A 17,289-nucleotide genomic window follows, 5' to 3' on the forward strand; every position below is an offset into this window, starting at 1 on the left:
ATTTGAAGGAATGGTGGAAAATTAGCAAGAAAGGAGCAGGGCAATCTTATATAATTTCATTGGCTTCACATTTGAACATTATGTTGTTCTGAACCATGATACCCTAAATTCATATATTAATTCAATGGATTTCATTAGGGATATTCTCTGAAACAATGCCCTATCCTTGAAGCAAAGTAATAGAAGAGTACTGCCATTTCTGTGGAAACTGTATATGTTCTGAATCTTATTTCTTGATAAGTTAATGTCGGATATATGATCTGTTCGCTATTTATTTCTGTGAATGCTGTCACAGTTTGCTTCTGATATTTTTTCCAGTTGATAGACAACTTTCAAGACTTTTGCTGACTGCAAAACACAATTTCATGAACAACACACAACCAAACAAAGTAAAGAAAATTGTGTGAATGGCAAATAATGCCAAAGGGAAAAGAATAATCTGTGAAATCAGTGAGAATCTATGCCCATGTAACCTACAAGATTTGTACGTGCTTAATATTGGCATAAATTCTACACCAATTGGGCTTCACATAGACCATTTTTCTCAACGCATATTTAGGTAACTCTTACATTTCCGAAATCTTCATTGATGACTCTTCCCTGGCCAGTATTCATTAATATCTGACTTGAAAACCTAGAAAAAAAAGTGAATTTTGACCCATCAACTGCAACAAAAAACTACTAGTTCGAACTTCTTGTTCAATATGTATATGTTGTTAAACTTGTCTAATTCTAGCAAATAGGCAGCTATTCTATTTCATTTCATCGGTTTACTATTCATCACCAATTTTCCTTCTGTTACATCACAGATTAGCTCACACGCCTGCGGTAATGCCTCTACTTATGCCAATGGAAGTACTTTTTCGAGCGATTTGAATAGGTTAATGGGTGATCTAATGAAGAACGCACCTCAAACAAGGTTCAACACTTCTTTCTATGGCAAAAGTCCTAACAGAATATATGGCCACCTCCAGTGTCAAGGTAACATATCTAGCCAAGACTGTTCAATTTGTTCACAAGAAGCAAACGATAGTGTTATACAACTTTGTGGAAAAGACGTCGGCGCTCGAGTATGGTTAGAAAACTGCTTCCTGTGATACGAGAACTTTAGCCTTTTTTCAAAGCTAGACACCAATGGGACTTATCTGGTTATGGTAATTGAAATTAGTACAAGTAATCTATACAATTTCAAGACCACTACTTCAAATCTGCTTTTCAACGTGTCTGATGAGGCCTGCAATTCTGCAAATAAGGGATTCACTCAAGGCTCAGCTACATGTTCTGCCAATGGTACCGTTTACAGTTTAGTTCAATGTTGGAGAGATTTATCCAGAAAGGACTGCAGATCTTGCTTTCAACTACCAACGAATAACCTCCACCGATGTCGTTCTCTGAATGGAGGAGCCCAGGCACTATCGGGAAGCTGCAGGGTTCGATATGAAATATACCCTTCTTTTAACACTAGTACTATTGGGAATAGTGCTAGTCCACTTTCATTCTCTAACTCCTCCCGGCCAAACCCTTCTGCCCATATGACTCAGGTGACTCAGGCGAATGGAGCTTCACACACCACGTCAAGTAATCCCTCATGGCCACATCTAATTTTATGATTTCCTTGCTTTTGGGGATTATAGAAATTTTTTGTAACTTCAATGTCTGTAAATAACAGTACAATGCATTACATCATTTTCTCTACAGAAAATTCTCTGGGGATTGTGGCAGGCATCTTAGTAGCGTTAATGGTCTGTTTGTTTGCCCTGAGGAACAGACTGAAATCTTTCTTTTCACGGAACCCAGTAACATGTCAGCAGAATGAAGGTAGAATCAGCGGAATTTATCTTAGATTTTAAGAATAATTGACCTTATTCTTGTTTATCTTATTCTGAACTTATCTTGATGGCAGATTTTAAGAATAATTTTCAAAATATTCTAAATCTACCATCTAGAAATAAAATTGAATCTATAACCAGGCATCTCTTTAACACAACCCATTCATATTTATGTTATCTAATGAAATTAGATTCTTATTTGCCTCTTCTTTTTCTATGTAGAAAAACATGTTATTGATCCAGAATCGACACTAATCGAACATGAGCAAATTATTTTCACTTTAGAAGCACTCACAGAAGCAACGGATCATTTTCATGAAAACATGAAGCTTGGAGAGGGAGGCTTTGGCCCTGTATACAAGGTATTTACCTACCCACTATTGTTTGCAAGTTTAACGCTACACTTTACATCATCTTCCAGATAGAGGAACAGGAACAGGGATTTTTCCATGGTCTGTTAATGGACTGATTCTTCCAGGGAATAACGAGAGACAGAAAAGAAATAGCAGTGAAGAAGTTGTCTGTAAGGTCTGGACAGGGCAAACGAGAGTTTATGAATGAAGTGAAGCTTGTTACCCATGTTCAACACCGAAATCTGGTAAAGCTACTCGGATGTTGTGCCGAGGGTCCCGAAAGGTTGCTTGTTTATGAGTATTTGCGAAACAAGAGTCTTGACACCTTCCTGTTTGGTATGTCATTTTGAATTTTGTTTCCTGTATGAGGGAAAGATGATCAATTTTTCATAAATTAATGAGATTGATTATGTAAAAGGTTTTGAAAATTACTATTCTTTGAATACAAATACAGATCCAGAGAAGAAGAGACATCTTGATTGGCAAAAATGCTATAACATCATAATGGGAATAGCTCGTGGTCTTCTTTATCTTCATGAGGATTCACAGTTGCGAATAATTCATAGAGACATTAAAGCAAACAACATTTTGCTTGATGAAAGGTTGAATCCTAAAATAGCAGACTTTGGGCTAGCAAGACTCTTTCCTGAAGACGAGACTCACATCCAAACAAGAGTTGCAGGGACATAGTGAGAATATTTCACTCTACCCTTCTCTTCTCTATGCAATTTATTTGAAATTAATCAATTTGTTAAACAGCTTAACATTTATGCAATCATGTGCCACAATCACCCCCAACTTATTTGAAGAGTTTCTGATTGGAGTATGTAGCGGTTACATGGCGCCAGAGTATGCAATGCAGGGGAAACTATCCCTAAAAGCTGATGTGTATAGCTTTGGAGTGTTAATCCTTGAGATTGTGACGGGAATTAAAAACAGTGATATAAATTTTTCCCCAGAAATGCAAAGCCTATCAGAATGGGTAAGACTTCAATTCATGATTTTTTTTTTGGTATGAATAATAGTGGATTGTGATAAATCAGAATAATGATGATTTACCTTGGATGGGATGCAGGCATGGAGATTACAGAAGCAAGGGTGTCTTCTGAATATGATTGATTCCACAGTAATGGAAACATGGCAGCAAGAGGAAGTCGTAAGATGCATTGAGGTTGCTCTTCTATGCACGCAAGCTGATTCAGGCCTCCGTCCAACCATGTCTAATGTTATATTAATGATCTCAAGCTCTCCTGTAACATTACTAAATCCAACACAGCCAGCATTTCTTAAAAATAGTGAGAGTACGTTTCATGTGTGAAGCAGACAGTACAAATAGTGATATAACAGCACAAGGCTGCGCTGGCTACGCGGCCCTCAGGCAGGAAGAAAGACACGAAACCAAGAAGAAAGACACGTTTCGTCACTGCGAAGACACGTTTCGGTTCAGTCACTGCGAAGAGTCTCATCGCTAAGAGGCCTGGCCTTTCATGGCCCATTGCCAGATCCTCCCTCTCTGTCTTCCAGCTGGTGGAAAAAATAATATTTTTCTATGAAAAACAGATTAAATCAATGGCAGAAAACACCCCAATCGTCTAACACACAGAATCAATGGCTCAGGATCGCACACGTCACATTTTAGGGATGTCTTTCTCAGAGGGAACGCCTTACGGCGTAATTAGGGAAGGAATTGATAAATTGAATCAATTATTAATTATTTAGATAAAATAAGTCAAATATAACCATTTAATTATATTATAATAATAATATTTATAAATAAATAAATATAAATCAATCAGTAATTAATTAATTAATAGTCGTTTTCATCTAACTGTTAAGTTGACATTTCTTCTTATTTAGCCTGTTTGTGACATCTGTCTCTTCATCTTATTCTGAAGATAAACCACAATGGTTGGTTCTAAATGTGTTGATCAAATATTTTCAATGTGTTTTTTCCCGAAAATCTTCATATACAAGACAGAATATGCTATAAGTAATTGTGTGTAAATATTTCTAAAGATCCCATTTTAATGATGCATAAATATTTTTTAATATTTAAAAATTTATGATTTCAGAAGATTTAGAAAGTTTGTAATTTTATAAGTTCCCACGAGATATTCAATATAGTTTGTAATTTTATAAGTTCTCACAAGATATTCAATACATGCATAATATTATACTAAATACCTCGCAAAATACATATAAATTCAATTTTTATGTAATCTTATGCTTAATAACTCGGAAAATGGATACAGATTGATTTTTGCCATATAATAATATCTCCGGAAGAGTAACTTTTTATTTTATCATATATGAAATTTAACTTTTTAATAAGTTTCTTTGTTGTTTGTAATTGTGTGCAAGTATTTTAAAGAAATTGTGTGAATTATTATAGATTTTTAAGGGATTTGTAATTTTTTATTAATTTTAATTTTAGATTTTTGAGGATCAAAATCTCTTTTCTATTTTTGAAGTGGTTTGAGATTGAAAAGAGCTTTGCATATCAAGAGGGGTTGAGAGGGATTAAATTTCTTTTCTTTTTTGAAGAAGTTTGAGAGGGAAAAAAGATTTAATTTCTCTCCATATTTGGTAAAGATCCAAAATTATAAATAAATCTAGGTTGGTTTAATTTTCCTTTTAAATAAACTATATTCCACATTAATATTATGAGTCGATACCATTAGTTTATATTTTTATTATTATTTTATTTTTATAAAATTATTATTTTTATTTTTATTTTGACAAAAATTAAAATATTTACATTATATTACATTAATTAACCAAAATATTAAACATTATATTTCGACATCACATTACATTTTTACTATACTAAACCAAAATAAAATTATAACATATCTAAAACCATCTCTCTTCACCAAAATTACAATTACATCATAACTTCTCTAAAGCCAAAATTACTTTATAACATATCTAATCCACCTCTTCGGCTAGAATTGCATTTTAACATCTCTAAAGCAAGAGAGCCCCTCCTTGGACAATAATTAAAAACATTTTTTTTCAAACCACCTAACACTATGATTTAATAACTAAGATTTAACAAATAAGTAGCTTTCATTTATCGTTTAATACCTATCCATAGAAATTTGACCTTTTAAATAAATATAAGGATCCATGTAAACTATCATTAAGTACCTTCGTCCTTTTAAATAAGTAGGACGAATCGGTACCAAACAAAAAAAAATATTAATAATTATAATTAATATATTTGATTGTATTCGATGGCAATGGGATTCTTGTCAAGTATCAGAATTCATGTTTAATTTCCGTCTTAATGAACATAGCATAAAATCATATTTCAGTCTCACTGAGTTGTTTATCTAGAATACTTTGTATTTCATTGTCTTATGAGCTCTTGTTTGCTCTCTTTTCACATGCTTCAATATAAGAACTATAGAGAGTCTAAGAGTATGGATAAGGTTATTCATCTTTAGCTTATCCACACCATCGTTATTTTAGGCTTCAGATTATTTAGAAACTGAAGTTAGCGCTAAAACTATTACTCTTCAAAACTCTTATCCTTCCTTCTTCCTTTTGGAAAGTTTTGGTTCCTCCTTTCCATGTGATATTCATTTAGCTAACAGTTTTTTTTGTAGTTCCCTTCACTAAGCCTCTACAACAATCTATATAGGACAAGATCTTGGAGGCTATCTAACCCTGCTTTGCCGTTGAGTATTTCTTCTTGTCCATGTTGTCATAGGTCTAACAGTCTGAGTTGCCCCATGAACAACATTGTCTTCTTTTTGAAATCTTGTGCAAAAGAGATTTCTATAGTTGAACAACGATGAGGATTATTAAATAGAGATAAAGTAGTTACATCGTTTCAAGAGATGAATAATGCCCTTAATAGTACATTTAGAGGTGATGGTATGATCTCTTTGCTTCTACTTGGAGTTTCACATTTATTTTTTCCATATAAACCATAGGTCTTTCTCTTCTACAATTTATCTACAAATCACTTCGTTTCTTATCACAATGCATAATACCCTCTTTACATATTTTTCTTTGATTTTCCTAAATTTTACTTTGATTCTCTAGAGTAATATTTGAAACAATCATAAACTATTGGCAATTCCCAAAATAAACAATGCCACCTTCATTTTTGTTCCATCTCTCATGTGAAGTATCTATTAGCATCTCATTTTCTGTTTAACCATTCTTTTGTAGGGATTTTTTTATAAATATCGTTTACCACAATCTTTTATCTTATTTTGATTATAACAAATTGATATTGTAAATGGATCCCTGTTTTTGGTTATCGTCAAGGTGTCTACATTAGTTCTAGTTTAAGGTCCTAATCATTTGTTCTAGATCTCAATCATTTGTTTCTTCAACTTAGTAGGTCTAATCTTCATCAAGTTTTCTCCCTTCCTTTGTGACCTTTTTGACATAAATATCTAAGGTTTCGATTTCCACATATTAAAAATTCCTTGTAAGAAAAAGGATATCCTTTTATAAGTATTTTGAGTTAGACTATCAAATAAGACGAGGACCATTTTAGGTTATCACAAATGGAAATAACAATCTGAGAACATTTTTACCATCATTTCCTAAGGAATTTGAAGCTTTTTATCTTCTATTTCTCCTATAATATACATAATGTTAAAAATTGTTGGACAACTAATTCTTAGGGTTAATGATACCATTAGTTTGGGTAGTTATTGGAGTCCAAAAAGACACTGGAGCTAATTCAATTATTTTGTATATGTATTTATATGTACATCATGTACATAATTCTTTGAGATCAATATAATATGCATTTGTTTGGTTTCCAATTTGATTGTTTTACAATGGTATCAGAGTGGGTAGTTGATCCGCCCTGTTGAGTAAGTTGAGCCACATATTTGTCGCCTTCTTGAGCACTCATCCTTTCTTGGTGGGCCGCCATTAGAGTTGAGTGCTTCTTGGTTGAAGAAGCAATTGCTTGGAAGCATGTTTGAAGACCTGCTTGGAGGCATTGGACTGGTGTTCGTTTTACAAATGCAATGATGTAGTTGTAACATGGAAGACCGAGAGAGAGGTTGCAAGGCTTGGTTTGGAACAAAGAAAAAACATTTTGAATACGAATTTTGTTGACCAGGTTTTATAAGGTCTGGTTCTTCCACAACTAACTCTCTTTTTCACATATTTAAAAAATATTCATTAATTGTGCTACAACAAAAGGACATGATGATTCCATGAACATTAAATTTGAAATGGTTGCTTTTCTTAAAAAAAACAATGAAACCCAGTAAAATTCCCCATAGCATGGTCGACCAGGCCCAGGCGACAACATAACTGACTGACTAAACAAGTTCGTAATTGGGCATTAAAGAGTTTCTATAAAAATGATGATGAGAAACATATGAATGCATCGACACAATTTGCATAACAGATTACACATCAACACACCTCTTTATTTAAATGCTACTACTCACCCCTTCAGTTTAAGACATTATGAGATTTGATTTATTGTGCGTTTAACTCTTTCAAAGAAACAAATATTTTGTGGTACGAGAGACCCATGGAAGGATGGATGGACATGAACTATCCGATGAGAGAGATGGAGGAGTTTCTTGACATCTTTGATAAAGGGAAGGAGGATCTGCATCAACTTGTGCACAGATACTTTCGAGAAACAAAGGCCATGTTTAGAACCACAACTGATATTCTGGGGACCCTCAAATTAAACATTCAAACTTTCAATTGATGCTTCAGTGTGTTGTATTTGGTTTGGGGGCGGTTGGAAACTAAATTCATTGCCAATTTCAAACATTGGTCTGCTCTGCAATTTAAAAAAAAAAAGTTGTTGGTGTCTACGCCTTTTATGTTTGTTTGTTTGCTTATGCTTAAATGTTTGGGTAAGTGAAACATGTTGTTTTTCACATCAAAATGAATTTTGTTGAGAAATTTTATGTTTGCAAGGAACATTGCTCCTTTTCTTTTGATTTCTATTGCGAATGGGAGAGAAGTGCCCCTCTTCTTTTCTTCCTCCTCTTGAATTTTGAATGATGAGAAGAACAAATGAAGTTTTCATACAAAAGTTACTTTTGTAAAGAACTCTTTTAAAAGAGATTAAAATGAATTTTAAATTAATTTCTAAATTAAATTAAAAAAAATATGATTTAAAATTCAATCAAATTTAATATTAAAAGATATATAAATATAAATTTTATAAAATACATAAATATAAATTTTATAGCAATGACATATTCTCCTAGAAATATGTAATTAGCATAAAGTTTAGTTGGATAAAAATATCTTAAATAAAATGTAAATAAATATCTTAAATAAAAAGTAAATAAATATCTTCAAATGAGCTAAAATAATAATGAAGAAATAAAATACTTTATAATTATAAACTCACAAGGAGCCAACTTGTGGATTAATTGGTAGGATGAATTGGTGTATGATTGACATGTTGTTGACTGTAGTGAGCTTGTGAGGTTGATTATTGATTTTTTTTCATTTTTTTATTTCCTAGAATGAATATTGTATATCCATTTAGTATAGTTAAGAAGCATAAAGGTAAAATCTAGATAGAGTTAAACAACAATTATTCTTGAGTGTCAAATTTCCAAAAACCCTCATCCCACCATTATGATTATGGAACATAAAATTAACATAGAATTACATCTCTAAAAAGCATAAGAGATTGTTTTCGGACAATATGAAGTCATATGAAGTCACATTCTAAAAAGTTAAGGTATCAAAGAAAAAAGCAACATTTATACATACAACTAATCCTTGTGGTCATGCAAGAATCCGCGCGAGATTGCGTGATAGCCATCGGATCAAGCTAGACAGATCAACGGTGGAGATTGGGGCGCATAAAGTATTGAGGTGACGTGATAGTTGTTGGATCAAGAGATAGATCAATGGTGGAGATTAGAGCGCATAAAGTAGGTGGAAGATTTCGCACGCGACGACCATTGGGTAAACTAATGAATTGGACGGTGATTGGTCAAGTTTGTTGTGGATCAGACAATGAAGAAATGATGCATGAAGAATGTGTTGAAGGAGGTTTCAAATGAAAACGACAGAAAAACCAGTGAGGGTGAGGGTGGACCGAGAGTGAGGGAAAATGATGATAATGAAATGAAACAAGTAACTGCATCAAACAACAAACTCCAAAGCTCATGCGAGAACTAGAAACCTGTGTTTTTGGGATTACTGAAGGGTCTCTTCCTCAAGTCATGGTCCCAGAGGGAGGAGGTGAGGCCGAAACACCTGCGGACAACCTTATGGTGATTTTTTTCTCCTAGCTAACCTGTTAGTTGAGAAAAGCACAAATGGAAGTAAACTAAAGCACAACCGATCTACTCTACACCACTGTAATGGGAATGCAACTACTTAAGCAAATGAACAGAAAACCAGGAAGCTATGCTATACTACTGTAATGGAAATGCAGTTACTTAAGCAAATGAACAGAAAACCAGGAAGCTACTTAAGCAAATGAACAAAACCAAAAATCTATGCTAGCATACATGTACAATAAAGAGGAACTTTGGCTGCTTGGGTTGGGCCCTAGCCCAAGAGCTTCAGCCCTCTGAGTTAACTCAGTGCTGGCTCAAAACAGAACTCATCTTTATTATAAAAACCATGGATTACATAATAAACTATGACAATTCTTGCAGCATAGAAATAAAGTAGAGTTTTACAATAAGAATTCGAATCCTACTAAGGTCCTAAGCCTCTCTACTTATACATCTGAAGTCTCCAATGACTTCCTTCCCATTAGGGAGGCTTGACTCCCCACTTAAGATAAACTGGTTTTTGTCACTTTCACTTGCTCGGCTGTCTTTTAGTCCTCATGATTTGGTTGTTTGCACTCTGAGCTGATGGAGGAATATTCGAATTGAAAGGTAGTAAATGAGGAGGATTTGTGTCCTATAATTCCTCTCCCTTGTCCCATTCGAGTTTTGACCAAGGTCTTTGCCACAGTTCCTTGCTTTTATCCTTTATTCCTGCATTACATGCACATTAGACCACAAAGCAAAATATCCAACTCTAACTCATCTCATAAACAAAATATAATCAAAAGTATGCAATAAGTTGTGAGAATAGTTGGTTTGACTAAGCTAGGAGGTGAATTAAGGCCAATTAAGGCCCATATAATTACCCAATGATGAGGCTCATCACTGAATAACCAGTCCCAATCCATGATCTTGTAGCCCATCAACTTCAATTTGAATCTAAGGTATGTGAATCCCTTGTCCAAGTGTACAGTAGTGACACCAAAGCGATTTGTTATGTCCGTGGATGAATTCGCCTTCGGGTTGCTGGACATGAATAGAGATTTAGACTTATTCTTGAAAAAGAGTCTATATGCACATTAAATCTCACTATTTCAAACATATTTCTCCTAGGGCATGGCCTGGTATCCTACGGGTTTCGCTGTCTCTGCGTGGTATGGTGTCATTCCTCTGCACTATTATGTCTGCGAGGTTGGATGTCTTTGTGTGGTTTGGTGTTGGCTCTCTCTGTGTGGTATTGGTGTCTGAGTCTGTCTGTGTTTGAGTCATCGCTGTCTCTGTGTGGTATGGTGTCTGAGTCATGTAGTGTATGTGAGAGGAGGATGAGGAGGCAACTCTATTTGTATGATTCCTTGGAGAAAACAACTTCAGGGGCAGGGCAATTGGATTTGGTTCATCCCTTGGAGTTACTTAGGTTTCTGACATTCAAGTATATTTCATCTGATCTCTGGTATGAGAAGCAATTCTTTTATTATCTACTTTCTTTTTGTATTGAAATTTCGTTTTTCTTTCATTTTGTATTGAAATTTACTTTTGTGTTGAAGATGGCAACCGTCATTTGAACTTTGTTTTAATTGTTGTTACTATAGCAATGGCCATTTGGATTCTGTTTTATTTGTTGTGGCTAACCCTGCTCTAATGTACATTTCCAGGTACGTAGACTTGTCTCCGTCTCTGTTCAAACCCTATCCCAATGTATAATTGCAGATATGGTGAGATGGCTCTAGCTTCTCGTTTAATCACAATTACTCTGCTCTAATGTGCAATTCCAGGTATTTAGAGATGGCTCCGTCTCTGTTCAAATCCTATTCCAACGTATAAATCCAGATATGAGATGGCTCTAGCTTTTCTTTAACCCAAAATCTGGGTGTTTTGATTTTCTATTAATCATATTGCATCATCATTAAATAACCTTCTACGTTTAACCCAACTGTGTTGGTATAAGTTGTCTTCCTTGGGAATGACTGGTATTCTTCCATTAAATTAACCCTAATTTAGTCAGCATATTTCTTAATTAATTAGTCTGTTTACCCTGTATTTATCCGTTAATCCCTCTGGTTCATTAATTTGCTTCCTCAGTTTAATTACATGTTCTACTCTGCTCTACTCTGGTCTTGATGTTCTGCTCTGGTTTACTCTGTCTTGCTAATAGGAATGAAATTGCGTTTGCCTAATAGAAATGAAACGCTTATTGCATTGCTTCCTCTGTAAGTTTACTTGCATGTTCTGCTCTGCTCTACTCTGTCTTGCTTTGGCTGATAGGAATGAATATACTCTGCCCGATAGAAATGAAAAGCTTATTGCAGGCGTTTTAGGCTCGTCATCGTAAATACTACTAGCATCTTCATCAATTTCCTTCAATTCAGGCTTCGTCTTGATGCATTTTCGAAGCTGGGAAGCTGGGAATCATAGATGGAAAGCGTTTGGGAACCATTATTGTAAAGCTTTAGAGGATCCTCGGCCCCCAACCTCGAATGCTGGGTTTTGAGCTGTGTTTACTGCACATTGCCATGCCCTTTTTCATTAACATGGATTACTTATCGTTTTCCCTCTTCTTGGTCTCTGGGATCTTGTCTTTTTATCAAATCTGCTTGAATTTCCAATTGGGTGATCAATCTCGATCAATCCCAATCTTATCGTCATTCTCACTTATTTCTTCTTCTGATCCATTCTCAAACAGCTGCATAAGAAATACTATATTTCGAATCTGATAACCTAAACAGTGAATACCTGATAGATGTTTCAATCTTGCCAAACTATGAACTCAACTCTAATCCTACATTGACAACTTTGCACAAACTTTAATTCTACAATGACAACTTTGCACTTTGCAGCTACTGTGTAAACAAAAATGCAATCTTACTGATTTTTACTGTGGCAACATGTAATAATTCGTTATCACGGCCAGGATTATGAGACGTTTTTATTTTAATCTTTTAAATGTGATAATTTATTATTTGAGAAGATTGTCCTTTTTATTATTTAGAACGTGTGTTTTCAATATATGAATGCATTCATAGTTCTCAGAATTTTTTTACACTCAACTCAAAGTTACCCTTCGAAGAAAAACCCGCCAAATTTAAGACAATCAAACAAAAAAGCGTCACAATTAAACTGCGCAAAAGATCCCACCAAATATAGGACGAAATCCACATAAAATATTGCCACAAAAAATAAAAAAACGTCTCACAAGTAAACTATTTAAAGGAAAACTAATTCTCACAGTTCCGATACATCTTCGTTACTTTGAATTCATGGTTTGTATTAGAATTTGTAATTCAACAGGGTGTAATTTTTATGTTCCCTAACTTTTTAATAAGCCAAGTTAGCCTGCTACGTCTAGGATAGTAGTTGGCTCTCCTTTTGGTTGATAGTAGATCTATCCCACTTGCAGACACTGACCAATATTTTAACAAATTTGTGTTACCTTATTTTTTGAGTTTATGTTCTAATGTATTTTAATAATCCAAGTTATGAACTTTCCGAGGCTCGTCACACTTGCTTGCAATCACCAGTACTTTGCCAAGTTTATGTTCCCTGAATTTTTTGAAACTTTGGTTTTCGAATAAGCCAAGTTATTAGATTTCCGAATCTCAGAGTTGACTCTGCATTTTGGGTTAGTAGCCCATATATTTGCTTGCTTGCATCTTATATCTGCTTGTTTATGCATGCATTCCAATTAGCATTCTGGATTTCTAGATATTCATGGTAGAATCCATGGTTCTTGACAGTACCCAATTGATATACATATAAAAGTTTGTTAGCATCTGCATCATGGGCTGTATTTGTTGTATGTTCTGGTAGCTGTCGTTCCGCATTTTTCTCTTGGATATGTCTTAGGCACTTCCTTGAGTTACTGTAATGGATGTATTTGACTCTTTATATTCTCAGCTCTTTCGGTTATTAGTGGACACTGTTCCTTGAATTTGTTCTATCTCGTAATTGATGTATTTGACTCTGCATTCTCAGTTCTTTCGGTTATTAGTGGAAACTTTTGTTTTTTGAATTCATACTATCTTGGGTTTTGCAGTTTGACACAACATGAGAGGGTTATTTATGTCTTCTGTGCATGGACCACAACACTTATACAAGCCAAAGAAATATTCTTGCCAGAGAAAGATTGGTGTCAGACATGAATCTTGCGCGTCCTGCTGCTGTGCAGGCAGGGAATGCCCATAATCACAACCACGAAGAAACTTCTCAGCAGTGTGATTATTATTATAGCTTGTTAGAGACGTTGTTTGGGTCTGGCTAACTGCTAAAGCTTGGTTGACAGCAAATGCTGGTTCTGGGTATGTGTTGGTGTTGCTTCCTTTTAATTACTTCTGTTTTTGGTATGTGTTGCCTCCTTTTAGTTAATTTGTTTGTGTCAAGTGGAATTCATTTCTTTCACACAACTTTTATTCTGTGAAAATTACTGAATTATGGAATCTAATAATAGATATTCTTGATGATCCAGAAAATGTCACCACATATTTAACAAAGCCTGATAGACCTTGCTGGTACGGGGATGTAGAAAAGGAAAATGGAAAAAGTGTTTCAGGTAGTGATGGGCATACAAAAAAATCGAGGTGATCAGTCATTTGGGTCTTGGCGAGTCTTCCATCTCAATGGGCAAAGCAAGGCCTCCTCAAGAATGTGAGAGGTGAGATGGGTGATGCATGTTCTTTGGTGATGATCCATCTCAGACATGACTTGAGTTCCCATGCTTGACTGACCATCTAAGATAAAAATAACCCCACTTTCTCTGCTTGCTGTGTTTTCAATTGAAAATTTAGCATAATCGAGTAGAATCCTTCTCAACATATTTTCTAAATATACATCTCAACAAATGAAATTTTTATCAATATAATTGCTACCAAATCGAAGTTTATCAAGTATCAGAATAAATGTTTAATTTCAGTCTCAAGGAACATTGCATAAAATCATCTCTCAGGCTCACCAAGCTGCTTACCTTGAATACTCTGATTCACTAAAGCGTTCTTGTTTTTAATTCATCATGTGCTGATTATTTCGTTGTTCCAAAATTTGTTGAAACTGTATGAGCTCCTGTTTGCTCTCCTTTCACATGCTTCAATACAAGAGCGATAGAGGCTGGATAAGATTATTTATCTATAGCCTTTATTATTAATATGGATGGGACAATTATTCTATATCCACACCATGGTCATTTTCGGCTTCAGATTATCCACAATGTATTTCTTCATCTTTCATTTTGTGTTTGACTTTACACACTAAGTTGGCCTTCTAGAGTTTCAACCTACTCAGACACATCTGCAGTTAATTCCTGAAACTCTGGTTTCTGTACACTGAGATATATCACTGTTTCTCCATCTCTTCATGTGCTATTCATCTATTTAACTATTTTTGATAGTTTTCTGCTAATGTTTCTCCATCTCTTCACAAAGTCTCCACAACAATCTGTATAGCAAGAGATCTTGGAGGCTATCTAACCCTGCTTTGCCACTGAATATTTCTTCTTCTCCATGGTATAACAGTCTGAGTTGCCCCATGAGCAACAGTAGCTTCTTATTGAACTCTTGTACAAAAGAGATTTCGATAGCTGAACAACAATCGGGATTATTAAACGAATTAGTTACATCGATTTTAAGCGAAGAATAATGCCCAGAATAGTACGCTGAGAGCTGATACTATGAGCCCTTAGCTTTTTACTCGGAGTTGCACGTGTAGTTTTCCATATAAATAATAGATCTTTTTCTTCTACAATTTATCTGCAAATTACTATGTTTCTAATCACAATGCATAAACCCCTATTGATTTTCCTTTAAGTTCACTCTGATTCCCTAGAATAATATTTGAAACACTCAAACAGATTAGCAATTCCTAAAATAAACAATGCCATCTTCACTTTATTTCATTTCTCATGTGAAGTATCTATTAGCATCTCATTTTCTGTCTAACCATTCTTTTGTACGGATATTGTTTAAATATCCGTATCCGTTGAAGGAAAGTCTATATATACATTCAATCTCACAGAATTTCAAAAATATGTCTCCTCCTCCCTCCTTTATCTATGGCCTGCTTTGTCTGCGGGGTTGGCTGTTGCAGAATAAGATAAGCTAAGCCGTTGGTCTCAGCTGTAATGGGTGGTTCAAGTATCTGTTGAAAGAAACTTTATATATATATTTATATATTCAATCTGACAGAATTTCAAACATGTCTCCTCCTCCCGCCTTTATCTATTTCTACCGGGTTGGCTGTCTCTGTGTGGTATGGTGTCCTTCCTCTATACATGGCCTATTATTTATGTGAGGTTGGCCGTCTTTGTGTGGTATGGTGTTTGCAAGGTTGGCTATCTCTGAGTGTTATGGATGTCTCTGTGTGGTATGGCGTTTGCAAGGTTGGCTATCTCTAAGTGTTATGGATGTCTCTGTGTGGTATGGTGTTTGAGTCTGTCTGCGTTTTTGAGTAATGTGAGAGAGGAAGAAACAACTCATTTGCTATCATTCTTTGGAGAAAACAACTTCTATTGCTATCACTCTTTGGAGAAACAACTTCGGAGGGCAGGGAAGTTGGATTTGGTTCATCCTTAGGAGTTACTTAAGGTTTTTGACATTCAGGTACATATTATTATTTCATCTGACCTCTGATATGAGAAGCAATTTCTTTATTATGTACTTTCTTTCTTTCTTTATGCATTGAAATTTCCTTGTGATGAAGATAGCAACCGCCATTTGAACTCTGTTTTATTTGTTGTTGTTATTATTTCATCTGATCACTGTTATGAGAAGCAATTTCTTTATTATCTACTTTCTTTCCTTATCTATTGAAATTTCCTTTCGCGTGATGAAGATAGCAATCGCCATTTGAACTCTGTTTTATTTGTTATTACTATAGGAAACCGCCATGTGAACTTCGTTTTATTTCTTGTTGCTATTATCCAAACCCTGTTCCAGTGTACAATTCCAGGTATGTAGAGATGGCTCCATCTCGGTTCAATCCTTATTCCAATGTATAACTTCAAGTATTCTGAGATGGCTCCAGCTCTTTTCCTCTCAGTTATTAACCAGGTTTAATAAATATAGCTTCTAACCCAATTTTTGGGTGTTTTAACATATTTGATTTTCTATTAACCATACTGAATCATCATTCAATAAATCTTTACCTTTAAGCGAACTGTTTTAGTATAAGTCGCCTTCCTTAGGAATGACTGGTATTCTTCCATTAAATTAACTCTAATTTAGTTAGTGCATGTCTTAATAATTAGCCTCTGTTTACGCTGTGTTTATCTGTTAATCCCTTCGGATCATTTAATTTGCTTCCTCTCTGATCCCTCCGGTTTATTTAATTTGCCTCCTCTGTAAGTTTAACTGCATGTTCTGCTCTGATTTACTCTGTCTTCCTTTGCGTAATAAGAACGAAAAACTTTAACTGCATGTTCTGCTCTGATTTACTCTCTCTTGCTTTGCGTATTAAGAATGAAAAACTTATTGCATGTGGGTGCACTTGTAATATGGCCTTTTTAGCTTCGTCATCCTAAAGACTAGCATCTTCATCAATTTCCTTAATTTCAGGCTTCTTCTTGATGCATTTTGGAAGCTTGGAACCATTATTGAGAAACTTGAGGCCAAGCTCGGAACCATTATTGGAAAGCTTGAGGTCATCAGATCTAGGATCCTCGGGCCCCAACCTCGATTGCAGTGTTTTGAGCAGTGTTTACTCCACGTGCAAGCATAACAGGGCACATTGCCATATCATTTTCCTCTGGGATTTTCCTTGTTCCGTCTTCTTGGTCTGTGGGATCTTTGTCTTTTTATCAAATCTGCTTGAATTGGGTGATCAATCTCAATCTCTTAGCCTCATTCTAACTTCTTTCTTCTCGTTCGTCTTGTGCTT

General features: G+C 35.0%; 1 long non-coding RNA gene and 1 pseudogene across 2 annotated transcripts; both read left to right on the forward strand.

Moving 5' to 3' along the window:
- The first annotated feature begins 589 nt into the window (after positions 1 to 589).
- LOC149260493 (cysteine-rich receptor-like protein kinase 15) lies at positions 590 to 3,654 on the forward strand (annotated as a pseudogene).
- Positions 3,655 to 10,544: 6,890 nt separating this feature from the next.
- LOC149260494 (uncharacterized) lies at positions 10,545 to 14,645 on the forward strand. Of its 2 annotated transcripts, none has more exons than XR_016258297.1 (4): positions 10,545 to 10,882; positions 11,085 to 11,204; positions 13,463 to 13,724; positions 13,892 to 14,645. It is a non-coding gene; the product is annotated as an uncharacterized LOC149260494 (long non-coding RNA). The 2 variants fall into 2 exon arrangements; XR_016258298.1 differs by having other exon boundaries at positions 10,545 to 10,861.
- The last annotated feature ends 2,644 nt before the right edge of the window (positions 14,646 to 17,289 follow it).

The sequence above is a fragment of the Pinus tabuliformis genome, chromosome 6 (assembly GCF_031772625.1).
Source record: "Pinus tabuliformis cultivar Carrire ecotype Pingquan chromosome 6, CPIR1, whole genome shotgun sequence".
Lineage (NCBI taxonomy): Eukaryota > Viridiplantae > Streptophyta > Pinopsida > Pinales > Pinaceae > Pinus > Pinus tabuliformis.